Raw genomic sequence first — 27,386 nt, 5'->3', positions numbered from 1 at the left:
ATCCCCCGGATTCACTATACTTCCATGCAGGACTAGCTTAGTCCTGAATGGAAGTGGCTGTTTAGGAGTAGGATGGCAGCGTGCCAGGTATATTAATGAAGGTACGCTGCCTGAGCTCCTAAACGGACATGGAGCATGTACGAGTTCAGGGGGCGTGTCTGAGAGCAGAGCTCTCAGAATATACATGCCCCTGCAATCAAGAACAGCAGTTTAGGACTAAGAATGAGCGAGACTGCTCATAGGTGTGCGCATACCCTCAGCAAAATCCCCCCAAGTTTATAAGAGCGATAGTTAAAATGAAATGTAAACAAGCTTTTTTTTTTTTATGAAATAGATAAAATTTAACCGTAGGTGAGCGGGTTTGCCCATCGCTTAGCTACGTTTATTGCAGCTTAAATGGCACAAGAGGATAAAAATCAAGATATTTGCAAATGAAGCAGTACTGCATTAGTGTAATGGGCAGAGCATTCACCTTATGAGCAGTCATTCCCGGTTCAAGTCTCACTCTAGTACATTCCATTTTCCATGTCAAATCACTTTATGACCAATATTTTTGTTGCATAACCTACTAAATAACATATATTTGTGAAATGGAGTACCACATTAAATGCAGATGTGAGGTGTCATTGATAAAATGTTGTAAAATCCATAGATAATCACAAGTGCCCTATACAGTATATGTACACATGAATCAGGGATACAAATTGAAGGTACAATGTGTAATGAATGATAAATCCAAAGAGTTTCCAAATCCACCACCTTCCCAAGAACCATTTTACATTACTGTCTAAATTAGTGCGGGGGTAAGCAGGAGTAAGCAGTATTAAGCAAGAGTAAGCATATTTAAACAGTAGTAAGTGGGTTTAAGCCCATTTGCTTGGGGTAAGCAATGCAAACATAGGTTAAGCAATACTGAAGCTAACTCTCTGTAAGCATATTTAACCGGAGGTTAGCATTGCTTACCTTCACGCACACCCACGCAAACCTACTTACAATTGCTTAAAAGTGCCTTAATCACTCTGTATGCAACAGCCGCTGTTCTGGCCAGAAACAAAATAAACAGCCACTGCAGGACTTGAACCCAGGACCCTGCACACTATAGTCACAGTAGTTAACCACTAAGCCACCACAACAGTACATAAGAGTGAGGTATCACCAAACAGATCCTTACTATAGGAAAATCAAACTGAACATGTGAAAGGAATCTTTATACAGTTTTATGTTGTATAACACACTACATGACATAAATATGTAAAATGGAGTACTGCATTAAGCCCAGATGTGAGGTGTCATTGTAATAAAGTGTTGAAATCCCCTAATAAACACAAGGACCCCATACAGTGTACATACACATGAATCATGGATACCAAATACATATATAAAATGCAATGAATAATAAATCAATGCCAAAAAGCAAATAGTATGCAAATTAAAATTTAAGTAATGCTAAGCATTGCACAGCCCAGCTTACTAGGTGTAAGCAATGTATAGGCCAGCTAAATCAGTTTGTCCATTGGTATACCCCTTTAAGCAATGCCAACCTCAGGTAAGCAGGTTTGCCCATAGCTTAGCATTTTCAAAACCATCCAATCATGGCAAAGTGTGGGAAATCCACCATATTTAAACCCAACAGGCAGGAATACATCTCATAACTGGTTGCAGCTTCTTCCTGTAAGCACTATGACTGGTATGGGAGATGGTGTGCACTTTCAGGTGCAGCGCTGGGGCATCCAGGAATCCAGAGTCATGGCAGGATTCCTTGTGAAAGACCATGACCAGAGACTGCTGCAGGGCCAGTACCAGGGTTCCCAATACAAAGTGGAGGCCTGGGATCGTCTCACTTGTGACCTCACCAGTGCCACTGGCATACCCCGAACTGGTGAGCAGGTCAGGCATCACTATGTTGACTTGAAGCGGAGAAAGGGGGATCTCTTGGATCAGTGGATGCAAGAGGCTAGGATAACAGGGGATGTCCCAGCCATGTGTTAGTATCAGTCCACTACCTGTTTAATAATTGCCAGCTCATATATATTATGGATAGGTATGGCTAAATATGCTTCTTATGTCTTTCACAGTGGCAGATGAGCGGGCTGCAAACCAGGAAGCTCATGCCTGTAGATTGCAGCAGTTGCGATGCGAGGCAGGTTAATAATACTCTTGCATGTACTGTCATTTGAATAAATCTAAAAGTAGTAGTAAGTTAATTGCCTGTATAAAACCTGTATTGTTTAAGGCATGTACTGCATACACCAGGGAATATGGCAGGAAAAGTCTCATATAGGTTGTATGTAAATAAAAGCATAATAGCCTGACAATAAAGGTCTAACTACTGGACTGCATGTGTTTACTCTGGTATCATATGGTAATGTAGATTTGCAATCTCTTAATAGTACTGTGGTATTAAGCACTGTTACCTACACTGTGCTACATAAATAAAATGTGTAGGAATGTCTGTATATCACTGTTGTAATCCAAAAAGGTCATATAGTATAACTGAGAGAGACTTAGAAAACAGTGAAAAGGCAGACAACATAATCCAAATAGCACACTCCACTGAGATGTGAACTGTTGTATTTTTAGCACACAGCCATGGTTCAAATCCTGGGAGTGGTAGTAGGCTGTATGCAGAACCATACCCCACAACTGTACATATATGTCCACAATGTCCAGTAAATTGGCCCATATCTGCTGCCTGTCCCCCTGTCAAATCAGTGGGATGATCCCAGACATTTAGGGAGCAAATAAGAAATACAACTGATTGTCAGACATCTATAAGAACAAACCTGTCACTCTGGCAACTCCCCAAAATGTTATGAGAGTAATATGCCAAGTATGTCCCATCTCCACCCCATGTTGTCAAGCTGTGACCAGAGTGTGTTGTGTGCAGCAACAGAGTGAGACGTATGTGCATAATGCTAATGTGGAATCTGGTAATATGTGTAGCAACATTCAGGTAGTGCTAACAAACATTGTCCCCACAGGTCTGTCAGATAAGAAAACTGTGCCTAGAAATAAAAGATTGATATCCTGTATGAGTACTGTTTACTCTGGTATTGTATTGCATTGTTAGTGTTGTAGTTGCTCTGAATAATAAGGTATTACTCATCACTGTCACCCACACTGTGCTACACAATAACACTGTCTAGGAAATCCTGTATAAGAGTGTTGTAATTACAAGGTCAGATTGTAAAACCACAGCAGAATTAGACAGAAATCAGACAAAAGATACACAGCAATATCTATATTGCACACTCAACTGTGATGGACACTGTTTTATGTTTAGCAGACACAGCCATAGTACAAATCCTGGGAGTGGTAGTAAGCTGTATTCAGAATCATACCCCACAAGTGTCCAGAATTGTTCAGAATGTCCAGTTAATTGGCCCATATCTGCTAGCTGTTACCCTGTCCCCCTGGCATATCAGTGTGCTAATCCCTGACATGTAGGCAGCATTTCATGTCATATAACTGACTGTCAGGCCTGTAGATATTTGGAAAATGTCTATGAAAAGAAACCTGTCATTGTACAACTCACCAAAGGTTTAAGAGGGCAATAGTCAAAATATGTCCCGGTTCACCTGCATGTGGTCAAGACATGCCCAAAGTGTGTGCAATAAGAGATGGACAGGTATGTGCATAACATCAACCTGGAATCTGGGAATATGTGTAGAAACAGTTAGGTAGTGTTAACAAACAATACCTCCACAGGTATACCAGGTAAGAGGTGTATACTGCAGGTATAACTCAGTTCATGTATATAGTTGTCTACATCCATACCACTTTCCAAACTAAGGCCATAGGGTAGTGTACTAATACCTGTAAGGTACAGATCACAACAGTGACTGGGAAAGTAATGAGAACTACTGGAATATACAAGTTGTTAATTGACATCTCCCCCCCATCATATCTGCAACAATAAACTAAATACAAAACTCAGTCGGTATATGCTGCATTAAATCTACTGTTGGGACATATGTCCTACTGTTTGATAAATACTTAAATTTGTTTCTATGCATGTCCCATGTTGAAATACTCCCACATTGGTGGCATGCTGCCATCAATGCATCTGCATGCTGTTGTAATGGCCACTGTGGTTCCATATATGCATGTGTTCAGTTTGCTATGCAATTGTTCCATATCTGGTGTTTTGGATTAATGGGAATATCTATGCATGCTGTTATAACTAATCCTGGAATGTGCTGACTATTACTAACACACATATGTTGTAAAATTGAAACACCATAGCAAGTTTGGGAAGGCCAGTCCCAGCGGACCCACCTGTCCCACCTCAGCTGGCCGTGGCACTGGGCACCAACACATCTGGGGCTCACCCCGGGACGTCCTCATCCGCTGGTCCTGCACCACCTTTGGGTGGAACCACCTTAGGGGATGGGGCTTGTCCCCCTCAAGAGCGGGCACGGACAGGACACTGTCACCCATCGCCAGGTCCAGGGCGTGGTGTGTAGCAAGCTCCAAAGGGAGTTTGGAGATCTGCTATGCCAGCTGGAGGGCCGCGTTTCACAACTAGTGGGTTGACCTGGCCCTCCTACTCAGCCCCCAGCACAGCCACCTTCGGGGCTGGGAAGGTGCAGTGGTGACTGCCCATGGGTGGGGACCTCACTTCCACTGTTTCCACTAAGGGGCTCATGTGCTTCCGATTTCCAAACACCCCTCCCCATCAAGGTGTTTACCCCCACATGTGTCATATACCACCCCTGTATGCTGTCTTGTCTGTCTTGTCTGTTATCCTACCCAACCTACCTCCCCAAATATACCTACTATCCCTCCACAACGTCCCACTCTCACCTGAAAAAAAAAAGGGCAATCTGTTCCCAAAAAACAATCTCGCTCCATACATAGCTGTCCATTTCACAGACGTGTCCACTGGACACATTTAATCTGGTCTAATTGGATTCACAACATATAATTGTTGTCCTCAACCCTCTGTCAGGGGTTTGAGTGTCCAAATTTATCTCCAGATTTAGTGTATATGCACAGCTATTGCTGTAGAAGAAATGGACAGCTATGGATGCTTCCCTACACCCGTCCTGCACACCTCTAGCTATTTTTACTACTGTCATTCCCTCTTTGTGCCTCTTTTGCACCACTTTCCTATCAACCCTTTTTCATTTCTTTTAAAGAAAGTAGTGCAGGGGTAAGTGGGAGTAAGCACTTTTAAGCAGCAGTAAGCGAGTCCAAACTTGTTTGCGTGGGGGTAAGCAATGCCTACACAGACTAAGCAATTGAGAAGCTAAATCAGTATAAGAAACTGTAACCAGAAGCCAAAACAGAAGCAGGATCCAAAAAAATGAAGTTCACCAGCAAGCTTTATTAATTTAAGCACTTTCGTCGGCCTTAAGCCACAGACTTCATCAGAAAAAGGTTTCTGATGAAATCTGTGGCTTAAGGCTGACGAAAGTGCTTAAATTAATAAAGCTTGCTGGTGAACTTCGTTTTTTGGATCCTGCTTCTGTTTTGGCTATTGGTTTTGCAGCGTCTTTGTTAAACTGTAACCAGAAGTTAGCAGTGCTTACCTCTGTGCAAACCCGCTTACAACTGTTTAAAAGCGCCTTAATCACTCTGTATCTAATGGCCCTTGTTCTGCCCAGCAACAAAGCAAACAACCTCTGCCAGGCTCGAACCCAGAACTTGCATAACGCAGCACTTTACCACTAAGCCATGTCAAATATACATAACTGTGATGTTTTCACAAACATATCATCCAGCACAGCCATTCAACAGTACAGGAAATGTATTTATACATGAAGATGTATGTGTGTGTGTATATATATTTATATTTATTTATATATATATATATATATATATATATATATATATATATATATATATATATATATATATATATATATATATATATATATATATATATATATATATATATATATATATACATATATATATATATATATATATATATATATATATGCATACATCTATAGATATATATATATGTCTATATATGGATGTAGATATAGATATATCGATATATATATATAGCAATATATATATATATATATGTAAGTATATATATATATATATATATATATATATATATATATATATATATATATATATGTGTGTGTGTATATATAGATATATATCGATAGATATGAAATAAAACATAAATATATATGACCAAAGCACCGTTAATAGGGGTAAGGGGGCCCACGCTAAATACGTCTTGTAAGTATTGATATCACCCCTCCCCCAGAGCAAAACAGATCTGCCCTGCAATACAATACCAACAGTTGCAAGTCCCATACCCAGGACCCAACACAGCATGGGCACAAGACATTGACAGTAATCCATCCCACCTGTATGATGTCGGGCTGGTATCAATAACATATCATGCAGTACAGTCTGGCTACCATAGGGAATGTACAATGTGGAAGCAATAAACATTCTAAAGATACATATACACACGCACATATATATAGATATGTAACTACACATAGACACACAGAGATATGTATAGGAAGATACATATTTAGAGGGTGCACACCATACTGAACAGCCAGTATACCTACAGTTGTCACCTTATCAAATGGACAGTGTATGAGTCACCCATACAAAAAACAATTGTTGCTTGAAACATATACCCACAGAGAAGTCAAAGGATATAACACCATCACGCAGGTTTGCATACATAAGAAAGTTTTATTTGTGTACTATTACAGTTGTATATGCCATGTCATATATCTGTTTATACTTTGAAATGCATACAAACAGATTAATGCAACTCTCAAACAGATCATGTAATACAGTAATCCAAAAGCATAACATATGTTGTTGTCCAGGCCAAGGCCTTCAAGTAGTACAACAGTAAAGACAGACTGGGCCACAGCATAGCAATCAATCACCAGTAAGTAATGCAGATGTATAGCCCAACAGCCTCTAACTAAACTTTGTACTCAATCCCTAGGTGGAAAAGACTTAAGTTGACAAATGAGATGTATCTGTTACATAACAATGCATAACTGAAAACATCACAATCACACTGACAAACAGAACAGTCTGTATGGCAGTAAGCATTAGGCCAGCAATGTTACCAAGGGGAAATGTATGGTAATGTACATCCATACACCTTAAGGCAGCTTACTACTGATATCCCTCACATGTTGTAACAGCTTAGGTTATTTATGGTGCATACCCCCCATAGACTGACCTACAGGGGCATATAACACTGTTACATACACTGACCTGGACTGTAGAAGGGCACGCATGTTTTGTGCATTTGAAGTCCACATATATTATGGATCCTACCCCACAATATGTGTGGGGAGCACAACAGCACTGGAATGATGGCAGGAATGACAGCATAACATAATCACAGGCCACTACATAACAACCCCTTACTGCATTTCATATGGACAAAGCCTGGTATGTAGGTGGAGGTCAGAGGCCGGAACACAGGCCCATATGTGAAATAGTGTTGTCATACACAGAGCAAGTTGCTGGTGTTACAGGATAGTCTGCAACATGCCCTTAGTCAGGAATATGAAATCAGAAACACAAATGGATGTAGCCATGTACTGATAACACTCAACACACACACTGCCAGTGATATATCTGACACAAGACCTGTGTGGTGGACAGACAAAACATAACAGGCATACCTCTGGCCATCATGTGGATAGGCCCACAGTTGAGAGCTATACAGACAGACTGCATTCCATGTTAAACTAGCATGTGCACACAAACCCTGTAACACTTGTGCTATACAATGCATACAACAACACTACTCACACTCTGTCTGTAGTACTGGAACATTATACAAATATGTAACTGGCCTGAGTTTTTAAGTCCTCTTGCAAGAGGTATTGCTCCCTGCTGTCTGTAACACTGCTGCCCATACACAGGAAGGATGTCCACCATACAGGAAAGATAAAGGGACAATGCCCACATGATGTAGGGATTTGTAGTAGTGGGTTGCCATGACAGTGGTAACTGGAAGTACTACACAGCATGATGCATGCAGGTAGCAAGTGCAGGACACTGACTGGTGCAGAGGCCATGACCTAATCATGTGCATCACCTACAAAATCCATGCTGCAATCTATTCAAACAACTCAATCCATTTACTGGAGAGAGAGAGAAAGAGAGAGAGAGAGTGTGAAACAAACAAACAAACTAAGAAAAAAGAAATCAGGCTAAAGGCCAAGGGAAAGGAAAAAAAAACTTACAGGAAAACTATCCAGAACAGACATCATTCCCACAACAGGTATGTGAAGTATATATGCATGTAATTGACTGTAGTACTTGGTCCATAATAATGGGATAGATTATGTGGAATAATTTATATGTGTAATCAGGTGTTGCTTTTGTAATGATGTTCAGCTGAACAACTACTATGGACAATAGAGTTTGTCCCTGTGAGTAGTGGGCCATACTGCTCAACTGTGCAGAGCAGCACTGACTGACAAGATGTAAGCCATAAAAGTGTGTGCTGTGTAATGGAAAACATGTATATTACTGTGGCCAATAGCTGCTGGTGGAAATAATGCCATAATGGTGGACACGTGTTCCAGAGCCCACCACTTGCAGGACACGCAAGTTAACATGTAATGTAGCATGCTGAAATGCCATAGGTGTGTAATAGGCTTACCTGCAACCTGTCCCTATATATACCCCCTTAATGTTAGGCTGTGCCCATGTGTGGCACCTGTGTATGTATATATATATATATATATATATATATATATATATATATATATATATATATATATATACATAAACACATATATACAACATTATATATATATATATATATATATATATATATATACACACACACACACACACACACACACACACACACACACATATATATATATATGTGTGTGTGTGTGTGTGTGTGTGTGTGTGTGTATGTGTGTGTGTGTGTGTGTGTGTGTGTGTGTGTGTGTGTGTGTATGTTTACATATATAGAAACACACACAAACATATGTATATAAATACATGTCCCCTATATTTCCATCACAATGCTGCATGCTATGTGTGAGGGAACATCACACATATCAATATATATATATATATATATATATATATATATATATATATATATATATATATATATATATATATATATATATATATATACAGCAGTAAGTGTGTGCAACATGGATGGTTATGTGACATGTGAACCCCTTGTTGGGACCACATTGCCTTTGGATTTGAAAGTGGGAATGATAACTTGGGGAAGGATAGGAGGTATGTTTGTGGAGGTGGGTTGGGTTGGTACACAGAAAGGATAGCCTACAGGGGTGGTATATGACACATGTGGTGGTTAAACACCCTGGATGGTGGGTGTGGTCTGCAATGTGGAAGCCCCATGAGCCACCATATTGAAGCAATGGGAACAAGGCCACCACCCATTGCCAGTCACAACAGCAGCTTCACGTCCCTGAAGGTGCCTGGCCTGGATGCTGAGCAGGAGGAGCATGTGGACCCTGTGATTGTGTACTGAGGGCCTCAAGGTGCTGTAGCACATCCTACAAGTCTCTGTGGAGCTCCCTATGCAACAGACCCTGTACCTGACCTTGGGTGACAGGATCATGTCTGTGTGTGTGCCCCCGGAGGGGTACACCATCCCCTGTGGTGGTTCCACCTAAAGGTAGTGCAGGACCAGTAGATGAGGAGGCCCCAGGGTGGGTCCCACATGTGATGTCGCCTGGTAACATGGCCAAATGAGGTGGGAGAGGTGGTTCTGCTGGCAACTGTTCCCTAAACATGCTATTGTGTCACTGCTGTAGAACATATGTGGGTAGTAATAATCCCCACAATCCCGGATCATGTCCAACAGCATGCATAGATATCCCCAATAACACATAACGGTAGAAGTGCAGCAATCACATAGCAAACAGACTACTTGCATATATAGAACCATAGTGGCCCTTACAATGGCATGCAGGTGACATTGTCTGTAACAAACCAGCAATGATAGTGTCCCTACAGGGACCATGGCTGCAGACACATAGCCAAAGCATGGTACAATACAATATATTTCCCAATGGTAGGTAAGCTGTAGCCATACCTATTGAGTTATGTGAACAGTTTGTTGTCACAGATATGGTGGGGGGGCAGAGATGTGTATTAAAAACTATGGTAACCTTGCTGTATGAGTTGCTCAGACCTGTTTCCATCTTTATGTCTTTCAGGCAAGATGTCACATGGCATGTTACCTGTGTATTCAGCAGATGAAAATGAGGTCATCATCAACCACCAGGTACAGCACTACCAGGTGCTCTTTAGCAGGACAACCCATGACCAGCAGGAGTGGACCACACTGTGGAACGATCTAGTCCACAGGGTCAATGATTTTGGCCTGCATAACTGCAGTTATGAGCAGGTACAGCATCATTGCAGTGACCTGCTTTGCAATGCCCGTCGGGGTGCTGCTGCAGTCCAGGAGGATCACCTTGCTACAGGTGGAAGTCATGCCATCCATCATCCCCTGATACGTGTTCAGGAGCTCTTCGCCAGCCTTGTGGCACCTGCCTGCCCGCACACACAACAACTGGTGGAGGCCATAGTGGAGGTGGGTGCTACCCACACACAGGCAGAGGAGCATGCAGGTAAGGCCACAGGGCACATCAGTAGACCACTGTTGTGTATCCATCCATATCTGTACAGGTAGATCATGCATATGTGAGATGTTTTATATATATATATATATATATATATATATATATATATATATATATATATATATAGATATATAGCGTGTTGCTGCATAGTAGTAATAAACAGATGTGCATAAGCTGTAGTATTGTGGACTTGTACTGTTGATGTACTGTAATGCTGCACCCACCCTGTAGCAATGCCACAGCTGTGGATACTGACATGACATCTCTCACACATTTATGTAGGTCCCACTGGTATACCACCAAGGCAGCAGCCTGTAGCTGGTGAGTGTGGTTTATGTTCATGCTTGCCAACACACTGGTCATGTAGTGGCTATTGTATATTCCATGCACACATCTTACACACCTACCCATAATGCATGCTGTACATATTCACATATTGCTGCTGTTAACTGCAGTGCATCACAATGGTGACCATGATGGTGTATCTGAAGGGTATGTCAGACACCTGCAATATAACTTACATCCTGTCATTGCAAAATGTGTTCACAGGAATGAACATAATGGTGGGACAAATGGCCTAGAGTTGGGACATGTGTGAAACATCACCCTTATACAGTGCTACAACAGTGTATATACCAGTGTTACAATGGCAACTGTTACAGATCTACACTATAGCATATCATAATACTGCGGTCCACAACCCTTAAAACCTGCAATGTGGTCCCAACACGAGCAATGAGTGTGTAATACAGAATCATAGGTTAGGGCAGCAAATATGGGGAATACATACCTTCACAAACACTGGAATCATATGTGTGCACACACTCCAGATAAAATATAGTGGAAGCAGCTGTTGAGGTACTGACTACATGCATTTGTCATGGAAATACACCTTTCAGCAAGTACATGTCCCCAATGTCACACCATGTATTGGTCTGCTTTCCAAGATGTTTGGCCATCAAATGTGCACACTTACCTGCAACACAGGCAGCCATGGCTTGCACACATCTTACATGACATGGGGAGGGTCCCATGCCCAACATGTAGCGCCCATGAGCTGGACATGTAGCCATACCTCACCATTGCATATACCATGGCAAACAGTACAGACAGTCATTTATGTGGCAAGGATGTATGGGACAGGAATGATGCAGGAAATAAACCGATGGCCATCCAAAATCATGATGTCACATGTAGCAAACTGGTCATAGACTGCCAAGTAACATGCCAGAACACCTAGGGGGTTGCAGGAATGTCTAGCAAGTACTGGCTGTGCAGCACCCATGTCAGCAATTGCCTGGACTTTGAAAGCATGTGGCCTATGGGTTAGGGTAATCAGATGTGACAGTTGTACTACAGGAAACATCAGCCAGGTCTCTCTATAGGTAGTGTATGCATAACAGCAGAGGTCCCCAAAAGTCATGCGTTGCAATGCGTACTGGTATACCATAACCACATTGGAAACCTACAGACAGTATCATGTAAGATACATGTGCTGCATAACCAATGCCTCACCCCCCCCTCAGGCCCACCATCCCCAGCTGTACTGTGCCGGTGCCAGTGTACACCTGTATGTTTGCCATTCATTAGCTGGGACTAGGTTGTTACACGTGGTGTTCAGTGTTTGGGACACTGCTAACTGACACACATGTGTAGGCTATAATTGTCAAGCATCTGCAAAAAGGCTAAAGGTGGGGAGGGGGTGAGATCATGACACACCAGTGCATTGCAGCAGGGATCCTAAGGATGCTACGAATGGCTGTATCTGCACACAGTCAGGTTCAAGAGCTGTGGCAGATGTAACCCTGACTCCACAGCAATAGTGATGGCAGTGTGTGAACTCCAAGGAATGTGCACATGAGCTGACCTTTCAATCATGCAGAGTTGGGGGACATGTGTAGGGCAGACTGACCATATACTGGCAGATGCAGATAGCCCATGCTAGTACACCTCTGCCAGGAATAGGGACTGCTGTAGTACACATAACAGCAGGTGCAACAGACCGTCATGATAAGGGCGTGCACAGATATGCACACATGGAGTGTATGCATCACGGTCAACATCAGCGCAACTAACACATTTGTTAGACACTGCATTTGAATGTACAGGACATATGTCACATATCAGGCTCATGTAATGTTAACATATGCAGTGATGTGGTCCTATCTTATATCAAGGAAGAGGGCGTCATATCAATAAGGGTGTGTACACTCCCTGTAACCATGGTAAGGTTTGACAGTTGTCAGTGTAATAGTATAGTATTGGTCATACATGCACTGCTGATGTTGAGATCTGTAAATCAGATATCAGGCATTCACAAATGACATCTGTCCACATATCATCCCAGGTATGTGTTGGGCAAACACATAGGGGCTGTAAGCATTAGAGCAGACATAACTGACACAGTAATACACATTCAGCAATGGTGTGTACACCTGTGAGGTATGGTACACAGTACATGGCAGGGTGCAGAACAGGTGCACAGCAATATTGTGTACATGGGTGTAATGTTTTCCAGGGGAAGAGGCATCACCTGCTAACACAGCCCATGCATCATACACATGTATACTGTTACTAGAATGGATTGACTATAGCTGCATTGCATGCTGTTGAGTACCATATGTTATGCATGTTGACAGATGGGTAATGGGAGGTCTGTGTGTACTAGGTGTGTGTGTGGATTGGGTAGTTATTTTGTCTGTAAGTGCAATCTGGTGGAGTGGAGGGGGGTTGATGCATGTAGGATGTATGTGTGTGTGTGTGTTTGTGTGGGTGTCCATGTATTCACATGTGTGATTGTGGGGTTGTTCATAGTCAGTACTTCCGTTTGGAATCGTGCAGTCCATGGACATGGGCTGACGGATGAGACACCAGGAATACTTGTCTGATATGTAATCTCAGGACAGCTGATAGTATAATAAGGTCTGTAGCATGGAACATGCATTGGGAGGGAAACTAGACACCAGGTATACCATTAAAATTGCAATCAGCAGAAAGGTGAACGACTACCCATGTATGCAGCACTACATTTGCATTGGGTAATTATTAGACAACACCAGGGAGTGTAGCCATATATTACTGTTGTCCACATAATAAGTTGATTAAGCAGCAGATCTTACATCTACAGAGCAATAGTTATTTATGACATTCCAGTGCATGACATTATTGAGTGAACGTAGTAGCCCCTAACATATGGGGGCCATGCTCACGATGTCTGGACATACCCAGGGTGAACACTGGATGACAGCAGTGAGGCCTTGTAAAACCTACTCCAGTCAAGTCAAAGAGGTAATGGAGAATAGGTCATGTGTTGTGAACACTTTTCTAGGCATTTCAAAGATCGATACATTAATGAGTGGTATTAATGAGTGTATGTTACCAAGTGTGATACAGGATGGGGAACTTACGTAAATAAACTTGGGACTGTCTGTAAACTCAGGGACAGGTAGGTATTATGGTGGAATTTCAGTGTGTGTGTGTGTGTGTGTGTGTGTGTGTGTGTGTGTGTGTGTGTGTGTGTGTGTGTGTGTGTGAGTGTATGTGTGTGTATATGTGTGTACTGTTTTGCAATGCCGTACAGGTCTTACAGTGCATTTCTTGTTTTCTCCTCACAGGTGGCTAGGTGGGTCAGGGTCCCTCCTGCATGCAATCTGATGTTGGTGTCCATACAGACACCAAAAATGATGATAGGACTGTTGAGGCACAGGTGGGGTTGTCAGAGGCCGAAACTGTGCCATCGTTTGACATCCGCTGTTATCCACCCCAACCCTGCACACAGTCACAGTGCCTATAGATACCCCATCACCAGTGGCCATAGCAGAGGGAAAGTTGGTGGTTGGCGGCAGTGCATAGGAGAGTGTGTTATATATGCCTGCTGTGTCTGGACACAGCAGGCATAGCTGGATGTCCAGTAGGGCACCACATAGGCAGATGTACTGGGGTGCCCATGGGAGGGACGCTGGTCATCATGCCCCTGTCAGAAATGCCACAACTGGTACCATCAGACACATGTTTCAGACTGTCATGGAGGCGCAGGCATGTATGGAACTGTACACCAGACAGGGTCTGAGGCTGCAGAGGGCTGCTTTCTCATCTGTAAGCGACAACTTCCATGAACTCGCAGGTGCCCTCCATGATTATACCGAGGTCATGTATAGATGGTTGGGTGAGATGGTGGGCCTCATCAACCATGGATTGTCCATGCTAGAACATATGGTTGGTGTGTGAACATAGGCCAGCAACACCAACCATCTGTCAGTCGACGTGGATGCGCAAGGACACCAAGCTGCTCCTGTGGTGGCAGTACCAGCCCCAGCACAGCAGGGGGGGTGCTGTCCACACCACACCACAGCAGGCCACATGCATGTGGACCAGGCCAGTCTCAGGATGGACATGGTTCCAGCAGAAATATATCATCATCAGGGGAAAGTAGCACATCGCGGCCTGTACCTGGATGTGCCCATGGAACCCCTGGCAGGCACAGTCCGCGCGTCCGTGGCCGGAGGTGGTGAACTGCACACCCTGCCAGGTATGGTCTGCAGCTGTCCAAGAAACACCTGTATAGGGCAGCCACATGGCAGGACTGTGTGCATGCATACCCACACACTATACAATGACACCTAGGACAACCCTATACCTACACACACCACATAACCATGCCCATATCAGAAAATTACTCCCCTCACCCACACACATGGTGTTAAATGTATGGTCCACTCTCAGTCTCTGGCAAACCAACAAAACACCCTGTGCATATGATGATACCTGTGCCACATCCCTGTCATCCATAACATCAATGCAGGGACAGGCTAATATGTTTCTGATGCACATGGTGACTGTACTACAGTGTACCAATGTACTGTTGTGTAACATGTTGTCAGCAGTAATGTTTAATGCTTACATGTCAGGTAGTGTGGCTGTCCAGGCATTATGCATTATAGCTGTTAGTAACACTGAGTGATTGTGGTCTCCATAATGTTATCCATTTGTGTTGTAGGTGTACATGTGTCAGCAGGAGGATGGTCTGCTGTCATATCTCACAAGGGGTATGGTACTGTGGTGATACGATGGCTGTGCCTTATCCTGGGTACAGTTGAACACATGTCACAGGTCTGTATAATGGTTACTGCCTGTCCCACATGGACAGGTGACCCCCTGGGACATGTATAATCAGCAAGCTGAGGTAGATCTCTCTACATACACGCACACTCTTACTTGGCAACACTGGGACTAGACCCCTCCCTAGGTACGTATTGCTTCTGATGTGTGTGGATTTCATTGCACACACCACACAGCATTTAGGATGAGGTGTGCTCCAGGTTACATGTTACATGCAAAACATCCCCAGGCATGTAGAGTATGGTAATGGAGGATGTAATGGTTGTATATGGATAATACATAATGTGACATACCATCATATACACATTAACAGACGCATAACAGGCAGACACACATCCGAGAGACCTGGGCCTATCAGTACTCACTAACTTGTCAGTGTGTCCAATGTGATACAGGTAGGCTGCACGTAGCACATGCATAACTGGGCTGGATTGTGTTATCAGTTACCTGTATGGTAGATGGTGACAGTGGTCACCATACAGTGGTACATGGGACATGTACCGGGGGTACCATGGTGTAATGACAGTTTACACAGTACTCACACCCCACTGTGGATATTATACACATTGGAACCCATGATGACACTCTGACATACCCACCATCACACACTGACCGATATACCTATTTATGTCGCTATATATGTAGATATCTATAACTATATGTGCATATATATTTAAACAGAATACCTATTTATGTCTATATATATATATATATATATATATATATGTAGATATCCATAATTATATGTGTATATATAGACATATATAGCTGTGTATATGTGTGTATATATATATATATATATATATATATATATATATATATATATATATATATATATATGCGTGTGTGTGTGTGTGTGTTTGTGTGTACATATATATATATATATATATATATATATATATATATATATATATATATATATATATCCATAGATATATCTATATCTATATATATATATATATATATATATATATATATATATATATATATATATATATATATGTGTAGAAATGTATATGTCTATATATATATATATATATATATATATATATATATATATATATATATATATATATATATATATATATATATATATTTACCATGTGTCCAGAACATGGAGTGGAGTCCAATCTCAACATCAATAGTCTCAACCTCTTAGTGCAAGGGGATGTCATGTATGCATTGCAGATATATATGTAGACTGTTGCTACTGTAACAGGAGTTGTCTTAACAGACATGTTGTGTGTGGGAGGTCATATCTGCTATTGACATGTACGCCATCGGTTACTGACAGACATCCTAAGGACATCATAGTACAGTACCACTGATAGCACAGTAATGATCCTGTGGACTACAGCAGAGATATGACCAATATATGTGGACAGTCTGGCACTCTCTGGTCAGTCCAGCGGTATACACAGATCCCCTTTGTGCGAGATATGTGGACCAAGCCTGACAATGTGGATGTTAACAGCCATGTACGTGGGTATATCATGTAAATACTGGACTACATGTCCCCACACAGTTTATGCATTCACACACACCTGTCTGTCCTGACACATAATAACTGGTGGTGTAGAGTTCACATGGCCACATATTACCCAGTAGTTAGTGACATACATCTGCACAGAATTCCACTGCTTTGTCAGAAATACACAACAGTTATGGTCGCCTTGCAGCAGTATGTCTTGCAAATATCTGGACATAACATCACACTGGTTAATTACACTAAGCTACTAGGCATGTAACAAAGCACTGTGCAAACTACAAGCAGACTGCCACAACACTGGCCTACATTTTGTATGGAGGAGTACACATGTACCTGCAAATATAGCAGGATCTACAAGCATGTCACAGCACAGAGTAACAGACACCTATGAGAAAGTGCATACCCACAACCAATGTGAACATAGCCACAGCAACATATGGTAAGCAAGCTTAATATGACACTATATGGACTGTCTGATAAACACCATCCTCATATGTGCCACACACACACTAACCCTACATAAAATGGGTCATGACACAGCATGTTCCAATGCCTATCTGTGGTATGGGACACGTGTGTGTTTGGCCCTACAAACATGTGCGCCAATAGGGTACCATGCACTGGAGCCGCATGTAACATCAGATAGAACAGGACCAAGAACAATGACATCTTCCACAGTCTGTACTCAGGCCAAGGTACATATTCGCAATACACATACTGTCAACAATCACCATAACTACACAGACCCCACTACTGTATACAGAACCGCAGAATGCCCAGGTTATGTCCTCAGAAATAACCCCTACTATACATAACATGTCTAGCAGTCTGATATCTGACTGGCTTGTTATCAGGTATGATGTCAATAAATAATGGTGTACACAACATATGCACCTCTTACTGCATAACATATGTACCAAGGTTGACAGACTTGTGGCTGGAGCCACACACACTGGGCCAATATTGGCATGTTGCTGTCATACCCTCATACATTTACTGTTGTAACAGGGTTTGTTGTGACATATGTCCTATGAGGGTTATGAAGTCAGTAACACTCATGGTTGTCACCATGTACAGTCTGCAATCCTCAGACTATGCTTTTACAGTTCTAAGATAAGTGATCTGTGAGTAACACAAGAAACATAAGACTCCAAACACTGCCCAGTCTGCAGATAACCCTACAGGTGGGAGTTTCCTCAAACACATAACACTGTCATGACAGGTATTAAATCATGTAGACCAGCCATATCCACACAAACCGTGTTAAACCAACATTACTCCAAATGCCGAAGAGCAACACTTACATTCTGTAGTCATGTCGGGAACATCCCCCACCTGTTTGTTGGCCTGTCTCCACAGTGCATGTTGTTAGAAGTATATCCCAATACCATCTGTGATGCTGTTTGCCAAATACTGACATGAGGTCCTGCTCACAGTGAATGAAAAGACCCAACATCCACATGATGTTCCTAGGTATAGGAGTGTGTTTCCATGCAATTGGTTATGGGAATGTTACCACAGCTGTTCCACATGTAATCAGCTAGTGAGGGACTGCAATTCATGCAGAGGCCATCAGCTGATCATGAACATCACTTACAAAGTACAAGCTGCTGCCTAAGCAAAGCAGGTGTACTTCTCCACATCCACCAGAGAGGGAGTGAGAGAGACAGACAGAGACAAAGTAAGACAGGGAGGGGGTGGGAGAGTTAAACCTAAGCATGTTTGTGTTGCACACTTACCAGTATGGGGTTTCAAACCCCTGCCTGACTATATATTGATATCACATGTCTATGTAGTTATTGCATGTGCCACAGAGCTTACATGTTGGGGACCTGTCCAAATGTATATCTGATGGTGAGTGACATCTGCAAAAGTGATATAGGGATAATGTAGGTGTAGTACACATGCCTGTCCACATGAACAGGTGTCAACGTCAACACAGCCACACTCCCTCAGGGACTCACACACATTAATACAGTTGGCAGGGTCAGGATTAGACTTCCTAACTAGCTAGTTTGCCACAATACAGTAATATGCAGGTATTACATGCACCACAGGGGTTATAAGAATGATATATGGGCAAAGGGTATGTGAAGGTGTCTGACATCAGAAGGCATGCTTCAGTAGGTGAATTGGAGGTGTAGTGAGTGTGAATGGGGTTGGAATCATTATACTCCACACATACACACATTTGCTGGTTGCCAGTACTGACATGCATGGGTGCATTGCTTCACAGCTGTTTAGTGGTTACCTGTGCCAGAAGGCTGTACAAGGCTAGGTAAAGGGTATACCTTGGAATCAGGCCACATGAAAATGGTCTGCAATGTGGCTCAGGGGTGTAGTGTCTGGATTGGCTCACACAGGTGGGTATTGTATTCACCATCCAGTCATCTGGGTCACTATTATGGGTGGCCAGTGCTGTGCAATGCTTGCCATGTATGTGTTCTATAGTCCATAACATGGATGGTGTCTTGGATGTGCACACATCCCACATGCATGTTTTGTGACATGTGGAAGTGTACCAGGGGTGTCTGGGGCATGTTGTGTACACAGAATGTTATCATCAGATGTGCCATTCCTGGCCTCATGTGGTGGGAACTGCAATGGACACCAGGTTGACCCTGCACCTACATTGACAGCATGATACAGGTGTTTCCTGGTGTCAATGGAATCTGTCCATACAGGGCATGTGTGTAAGGCATGGTATGTCCTTTGTGGGTTACATTTGATGGCATTACAGTTGTTGCAGGAGTCCAGTGGTGAACATAGTGAAGGAGCACGGTATGCAATTATGTGCCTATTGTAGTGATGGGACAGGATGTCATGCCCTCTGTAGTCTGCTGCAATCACACCATGGTTACTATCTGTGGGCAATATGCAGGAAACTACCAACAAAGTGTTTGATTCCTAGCCGAGTGTGTTTGTGTATGAGCTATGGGTTGAGAGTGTTCTCTGAGTAATACAAGCGTTGCCTAAATTGTTCGCCAGGCCTTTATGTCACATTTAGGGGTATGGATTGTCAACCCCAGCCTCTCTGCTGTTTGACATCTGTTATCCTTGTAAGGTGGACATTGTGACATATAATAGGCCCACCATATGAGAAATTTGCAAAACCCACTCTACAATGGGTCCAGTTGTTATACACTCACAGCCATCTCCACACAAGGATATGAATGACAAACACAGACATACACACACACACACACACACACACACACACACACACACACACACACACACACACACACACACAAACACACACATAGAGACACACACATAGAGACACACACACACACACACACACACACACACACACACACACACACACACACACACACACACACACACACACACACACACACCAAGTCTCACAGTTGCTTTGTCTGGTATTGGAACTCCTACCTAACTAGTACTTCACACTTCAGCATTACACAGTTATAGCACACGCCATGGAGATTAGTGGGGTGTTTCTTCCCCAAAGGTGCATTTCAATGTGAATGACACCAGCAGGCTTGCCAAAGAAGGGCAATGAAGGTTGTAGTGACTCTGAATGGCCTCAAAAGCATTGCTTCCTACACAGACAAACAAACACTCACATCCCCTCTTGCCATGTCTGGGAAAAGACCCCCTACCTAACTAGTATATCACACTACAGAATTATGCAGTTATAGGATGCACCACAGAGATTACTGGGCTACTTTTTCCCCAAAGGTGTATTTCAAAGTGAATGACATCAGCAACCTTGCCAAGGTTGGGCAATGGAAAGTGTAGTTCATAGGTTCATAGGGTCATACATTGATGCTAGGCTATTGGCCCTAAGGCCTATACATGCCTAGACATGACAATTCTCTGTCTATGACTTCCCGCAATATATACTTCCCTGCACCCCTGTCTAGCAGGGGAGCTGACATGATCCCTGGGGTACATGTCCTATCTCCCATCCAGTCATCCAGGTTCCTTTTGAAGAGGGCCAAAGAGGCTCTCTGCTTGACATGTATGGGCAGTCTATTCCAAAATCTGGGGAGTGTCTGGGTCAGGAACACATCCTTCTGCATGTATTGTTCATTGTGATGGCAGGATTGTCCCTGTGAGGGTTTGGAATTCTCTAAGTGTAGCATGTCCAACAGCTGTGGGTTTGACATGGCATGGTATGTTAAGCAGAGATCACCTCTGAGGACACAATACGTGACAGAGTATAGCTGGATGATTTTCAGACAGTCAGCATAGGGCATCTGGTTTAGGCCTGTGGTCATCTTGTGAGGTATGTCTGCAGCCTCTCTACTTGTTGCAGATGTCTTGTGAGGTACATACGTAACAGGCCATTGTAGCCTGTACTGGGTTTACTGAGAGATGCCTACAGTGGGACAATGGGCTATTTTTCCTGGATATAAAGCCCTTAGTGGGAGGTGTGCCACATAGGTTGGTTTCCTGACTGTTGTGGCGATGTGGTTATCAAAGGTGAGATCACTGTCCACCAGCGTCCCTAAGTCTATCACACTTTAGATGTTTAGTGTACTGCCACCTATGTGGTACTTCACAAGTACATGTCCCTTCCCAGTGGGGATAACTATATATTTCTTGGCATTGATCTTGAGGCCATGGCTCAGGCACCAGCCATGTCTTTCTGTAAGGCCCTTCTGTAGAATATTCACATCATGTGGGGATTCAATATTGGCTCCCAGTGTGCAGTCATCGGTGACCTTTATTTGCCGGTGTCCCTTACTGTTGGTCTGTACTTCAGAGCAGTATGTGCTGAACAAGGGCAGTGCCAGGACTGAACCCTAAGGTACTCCAACTGTCACTTGTCTGGGACTTGGGTTGGTGTCACCTACATTTACAATGTGGGTTGTGTCAGTACAGCAGTTGGAGCCCATCGGGTGAAATTGGGAGTACTGGCCAGCTTGAAGCATTTATCTATGATTCTAGACTGGGGGATGGTGTAGAAGGGCTTGGCAAGGTCAAGATAGGCTGTGTGAACCACCTTGCCCGTATCCACACCTCTGGAGATGGATTCACAGTTGTCATTCAGGTTGAGGTGACATGACTGGCCCTTCACAAACCAAACCTGGTTAGGCTCCAGTGTTTGCAGGTTGCCAATGGCTTTGTTTTAAGTTCCATGATAATACATTCCATGGCCTTGCAGAGCAGGCATGTCATACTGCTGGGGCTGTAGTTCCCAGATTCCAAGGTGGACCCCCCTTGTGGACTGGGATAATTGTAGCTGTGCGCCGCACAGTGTACACAAAGCCTAAGGTGTGGCTATGATTAGACATGACACGTAGGTGAGGTGCAAGTGCAGTTTGTAGCTCATGTAGTACACAGCCCAGGATATTGAGTGGTCCCATGATTGCTGTTGTCATAGCTCTGTGGAGTGTGTTTTTTACCTATGTGGCTGTTATTACCGGCATATGGCAATCTATCCATGTTGAGATGGGCCCTTTGGGGGTTGGGAGGGGGTGCAGTCGACACTGAATCAACCTGCCAGGATATTGACAATATCCCTGGGAGGAGTAGATTTAGTACCATCCTGTTGTAGCTCAGAGCAGTTCTGAGCATTGCCATTTAGATTCCTCACATAGCTACGGAACGGCTTGCAGTTGTCTTTGGCATCTGTGGCTATATTATGTTTGTAACTAGCTTTGGTAGATGTTATTAGGGATCTCTGCCTCTTACTGTAGCTAGTAAGGGAGTATTTTGCATCCTGGAAAGTCCCTTATTTCTGCAAGAGTTTCCTCTTTTTGTTGTACAGGATGGTTATGGCAGGGGGCCACCACATTGGCATCATTTACTTGGATGGTGAGCGTCTTGGTTCAATAATGGATGGCACAATTTATGCATGAGTGGATGTACTCATAAGTGCCTTCATGTATGATTCAGCAGTTGTCCTTTCAGCTCCCTTCTGCATGGGTGTCATGATGTTAGTCACGTCTGACGTGTGTAACATGACATTGCCTTTGGAGATGTGTGTTACGGAGGTTTTCTTACTGGGGTGTGGGGGAGGGATGTTGATGTTAAGGGTGATTAGCTCATGGGCATACCTGACCACCAGTAGGGTGACCATAGGTGTGGAGCATTGATGTCCCATATTGGTAATGACCAGGTCTAGGATATTTGAGCTCCTGGTGAGACTATGGATTACTTGATCCAGGGCATTGGGAATTATGACTTCCAAGAACCATTGAGCACACGTGTTGGTACACAGGTAGTTTTCCCAGTTAGTGGCAGGGTAGTGTAAGTCACCCAGTATTAGGGTGTTTGCTTGTATCATAATATTTCACAGTATGTTTCAAAGGCTGTAGTGGGTATCATGGGGCATGGTGGGGGATCTGTAGCAAGCTATACAATTTGGAATGCAGTCTAACCTACTGTTAGTCGCATCGGGGGTATTTCAGACACATTCTGTTGGGCAAGTAGCCTGGTGGTGTGAATATCCTTGGTGAATATGGACACTCCTCCACCTTTATTGGTTTGGTCCTGGTTTGGTGGCCAACAGGTTTGGTGAGAGCTGTACCTGCTATTGCAGGTGTGTTCTCTGGAGGCTTGGATCAGGACTCTGTTACTGCACAGTTATCAATTTTCCCCATTTGTAGGTGTGCATAGTGACTGTGAATGGTTAAAAAAATTGATTCTTACACGCACACACAGTCTTACAGTTGCCATCTCTGGGCATAGAACTCCTACCTAACTAGGTTATTACACTACAGTGTTATGCAGTTACAGGAGATTATTGGGTTATCCTTTCTCCAAAGGTATATTTCAAAGTGAATGACATCAGCAGGCTTGCAAAGATGGGCACTGGAGGTTGTAGTGACTGTGAATGACCTCAAAAGCATTGCTCCCTACAAAGACAAACAAACACACACACAAACATCCACACTTGCAAGTCTGGGAATAGAACTCCTACCTAACTAGTATATCATACTACAGCATTACTGAAGATCAAAGGCAAGAAAAAACAAACTGCTACTAAACCAGCACAGCTCCTGATGCCAAACAGCAGGACTAAACACCTCCCAAACACACGTATGCTTGTTCTGGAAGTCAAAGGCAAAAACAACAAGCTGCTACTAAGCTGACACAGTTCCTAATTCCAAGCAGCAGAACTAAACACCTCCAATAAGCACAGTCAGAGAGGTGAAACTCATCAAAGATAAACTCAGCCAGATAGCCAAACTCACTGAAGCAGGTCTTTTTAAATTCCAAAGGGATAAGCAAACAAGACGCCAATAAACAAAAGACTTCAGTTTTATTAAGCACCACGATACTGCTTTTCGTCGGCGCCCTGCACCAACTTCTTCAGACTTTGAAAAATAACAACTCACACTTAAGTGCTGCTACATTTAAAGCCATTGCAAGCAAAGTCTATTACAAAACACACCCTCCAATTACCTTAAAGGAACAGGCAGAAGTAGCTTCAATCTGACTAAAATGTTCCTATCCCATAAACACACAATATAAAAAGTTGTATATAATATAAAATATACAACTGTAAAACTGATACTGTTCCTTACATAGCACTTAAATAATGCAATCGACAGTTAATAATATTATAAAAACACACTTACTTTGAACCAAATACGCATAATAAGACTGACACATTAAAATAAATAAAAAAGGCATGCCATAATATTTCAAATATTGATAAAAAGACATTCCATCTTCCAAACATGGTATAAAATATATATCAAGATCGCTCAGCAGGTCCTATGTTCAAATCACACCCGATGTTATACCCTCCATGCATCATCTTTCCAAACTCCTCAGCTTAAGGACACAGCTGATAGATAACATACTATTGAGGCCGGGGTGATGGTAGGCTTCAAGTCTCAACTGCCACATAAGCTCCTTCATTTCTAATTTCAGGGATTCTGCCCCCCCCCCAATTCACATAGTTCAACTGGTCAATGATCATAAATGTAAAATCATGGCCAGGGTGATTGTAGACATGACTTGCTAGGGCATTCGCCAGTTTAATCTTCTTCATGGCATATAAATGTTCGTACATGTGTTCATTCAATCTCCTGTCCGTCTTGCCCACATAAAAAGCTGGGCATGACGAACAAGAAGTGAGATACACCACGTGTGTCGATGCACAATTGTATCTCCCTTTGATAAGGTACTTGGTGTCCCTAATCATGAAATATGTGCCCGACCTCACATATCTACAATGTTTGCACATATTGCACTTATACATGCCAGCTCTTGGAGTCATGTTGCCACCTTTCCTTTCTAACATGTTCTTGATATTCAGACCCCTCCTGAATGTAATCTTCGGGGCCAACCCTAAATTATTGGGTCCTGTTAGTTCAGTTGGCAACAAACCCCAATTTTTCTGGATGATGGACACTATAACTCTAGCATCCATGCTAAAGGTAGTAATGAAACTGCAATGGTATACACCTCTAAGTTGGCTGTCACTCCTGGGGTAGCTATTTTCTGAGACAGAGTGATCCAAAATGGGTTGAAAATAGCCCATTTCCCTTTTGGATCTAACCTCTAGACACAAATCCACAACCAACTCCTCAGGGTAGCCTCTACATAAAAACAAATTCGATATGAACCGGCACTCTTCCTGGAAGTCACCATCTCTCGAGACCATTCTGGCCGCCCTCACAAATTGGCCTTTTACTATTGATCTCTTCTGGAAGGCCGGATGTTTACTATCGAAGTGCAAATAAGAATTGGAAAAAGTGGGCTTGCGATTAATTTTGCCTAAAAACTGGTTCTGGTTGCTGTCCTTGAATAATTCCACATCTAAGTATGCTATTCTGTCTGTGTCAAAAGTAGAGGTAAACTTTAAGAAATCCGTGGACTTGTTGAACATCTCCACCAGGTCATTGGCCACCGAAGAGTCACCCTGGAGAATGATACAAATGTCGTCCAAGAAACGGGTATATAAGGATACTCGTTCTAGGAAGATAGAGTTAGTGAACACAAATTCCTTCTCCCAATGGGCCATGACCAAGTTGGCCACACTCGCCCCACATGGTGAGCCCATAGGGACTCCAACTAACTGATGGAACCATCTATCGTTGAAGGAGAAGTAGTTACATGTTAAAATTATGTCCAATAGGTCTGTTACCATTGAAGTTTCACTAGCTGGTGCCTGCTTTGTGGTCATTTCCAACTCAATCCATTCCACCGCTACATCATGTGGAATGGATGAGTACAGGTCAACAACATCTACCATCAGAAAGTGGTAATCAGGACTGTATGAAATGTTTTTCAACTTCCCCAAAAAGGACCAGGAATCTTTAGAAATATATGATTCACTAGCCACATATTTTTTTAGAATGTGATCCACAACTTTGGCTGCTGCGTAAGTTACACTCCCTCTAGCACTCACCAACTGGCGCATGGGAGGGTCTCTAATGTTTTTGTGGATTTTCGGGTTCCTGAACATGACAGGTACTCGAGGCGATGCACAGTAAATGAAGTTGAAAATTTCCTGGTGAATGGATTCATTAATAAACATGTCTTCATAATAAGACCGAACTCTTGCCAGATTTCCATTCAACTCATTCTTGGACACCTCTTGGTAAGTTTCAGAAGACAAAATTGCTGACATTCTGTTGTTATAATCATCTATGTCCATTGCTACCAGGCCGCCTCCCTTGTCGGGTTGCATAATTCTGACTGAAGAGGCACATAATTCATTAAAATCCACCCTTTCTTCTTTGGTAATATTAAAATGCATCACAGACCTAGACTGGAGCAAATGTCGAAAATCCAAATCACACATTTGCTCAAATGCCCCCATCATAGGGTGGATAGGTGGATTGTATGTACTAGGTACATGAAAAGTATTCTTTTGGTACTCATAGTTCCCCATCATCAAACATAAGTTTAATTTCCTGACAAACAATTTAAGATCCAAAATGGATTTGGCCACACAGGCTCTTCCTAGATGGAACATAAGAAATTCCTTTAGCCAGGAAATCAACTAATGTCTGGGTAAACTTGAAATGAGAAAAATTATAAATATGGAAATCCATCCCCGAGTTGGAAATTACTTCAAATGTGGTCTGCTCAGGGCCGGGGCACCCTACTCCACTCACATTTGATTCCTCCTTGTCCTGTATCTGAACCTGGTCTTCTGGTTTGAAGCTTGTTGGGGAGAAGAGGCTGGATGCCAAAAATTTGCCCCATCCAAACCAGAACTAGGGTTCCCC

Source organism: Protopterus annectens, chromosome 10.part0, assembly GCF_019279795.1.
Source record: "Protopterus annectens isolate FY-2018-M chromosome 10.part0, PAN1.0, whole genome shotgun sequence".
Lineage (NCBI taxonomy): Eukaryota > Metazoa > Chordata > Ceratodontiformes > Protopteridae > Protopterus > Protopterus annectens.
This window is presented reverse-complemented; position numbering follows the sequence as displayed.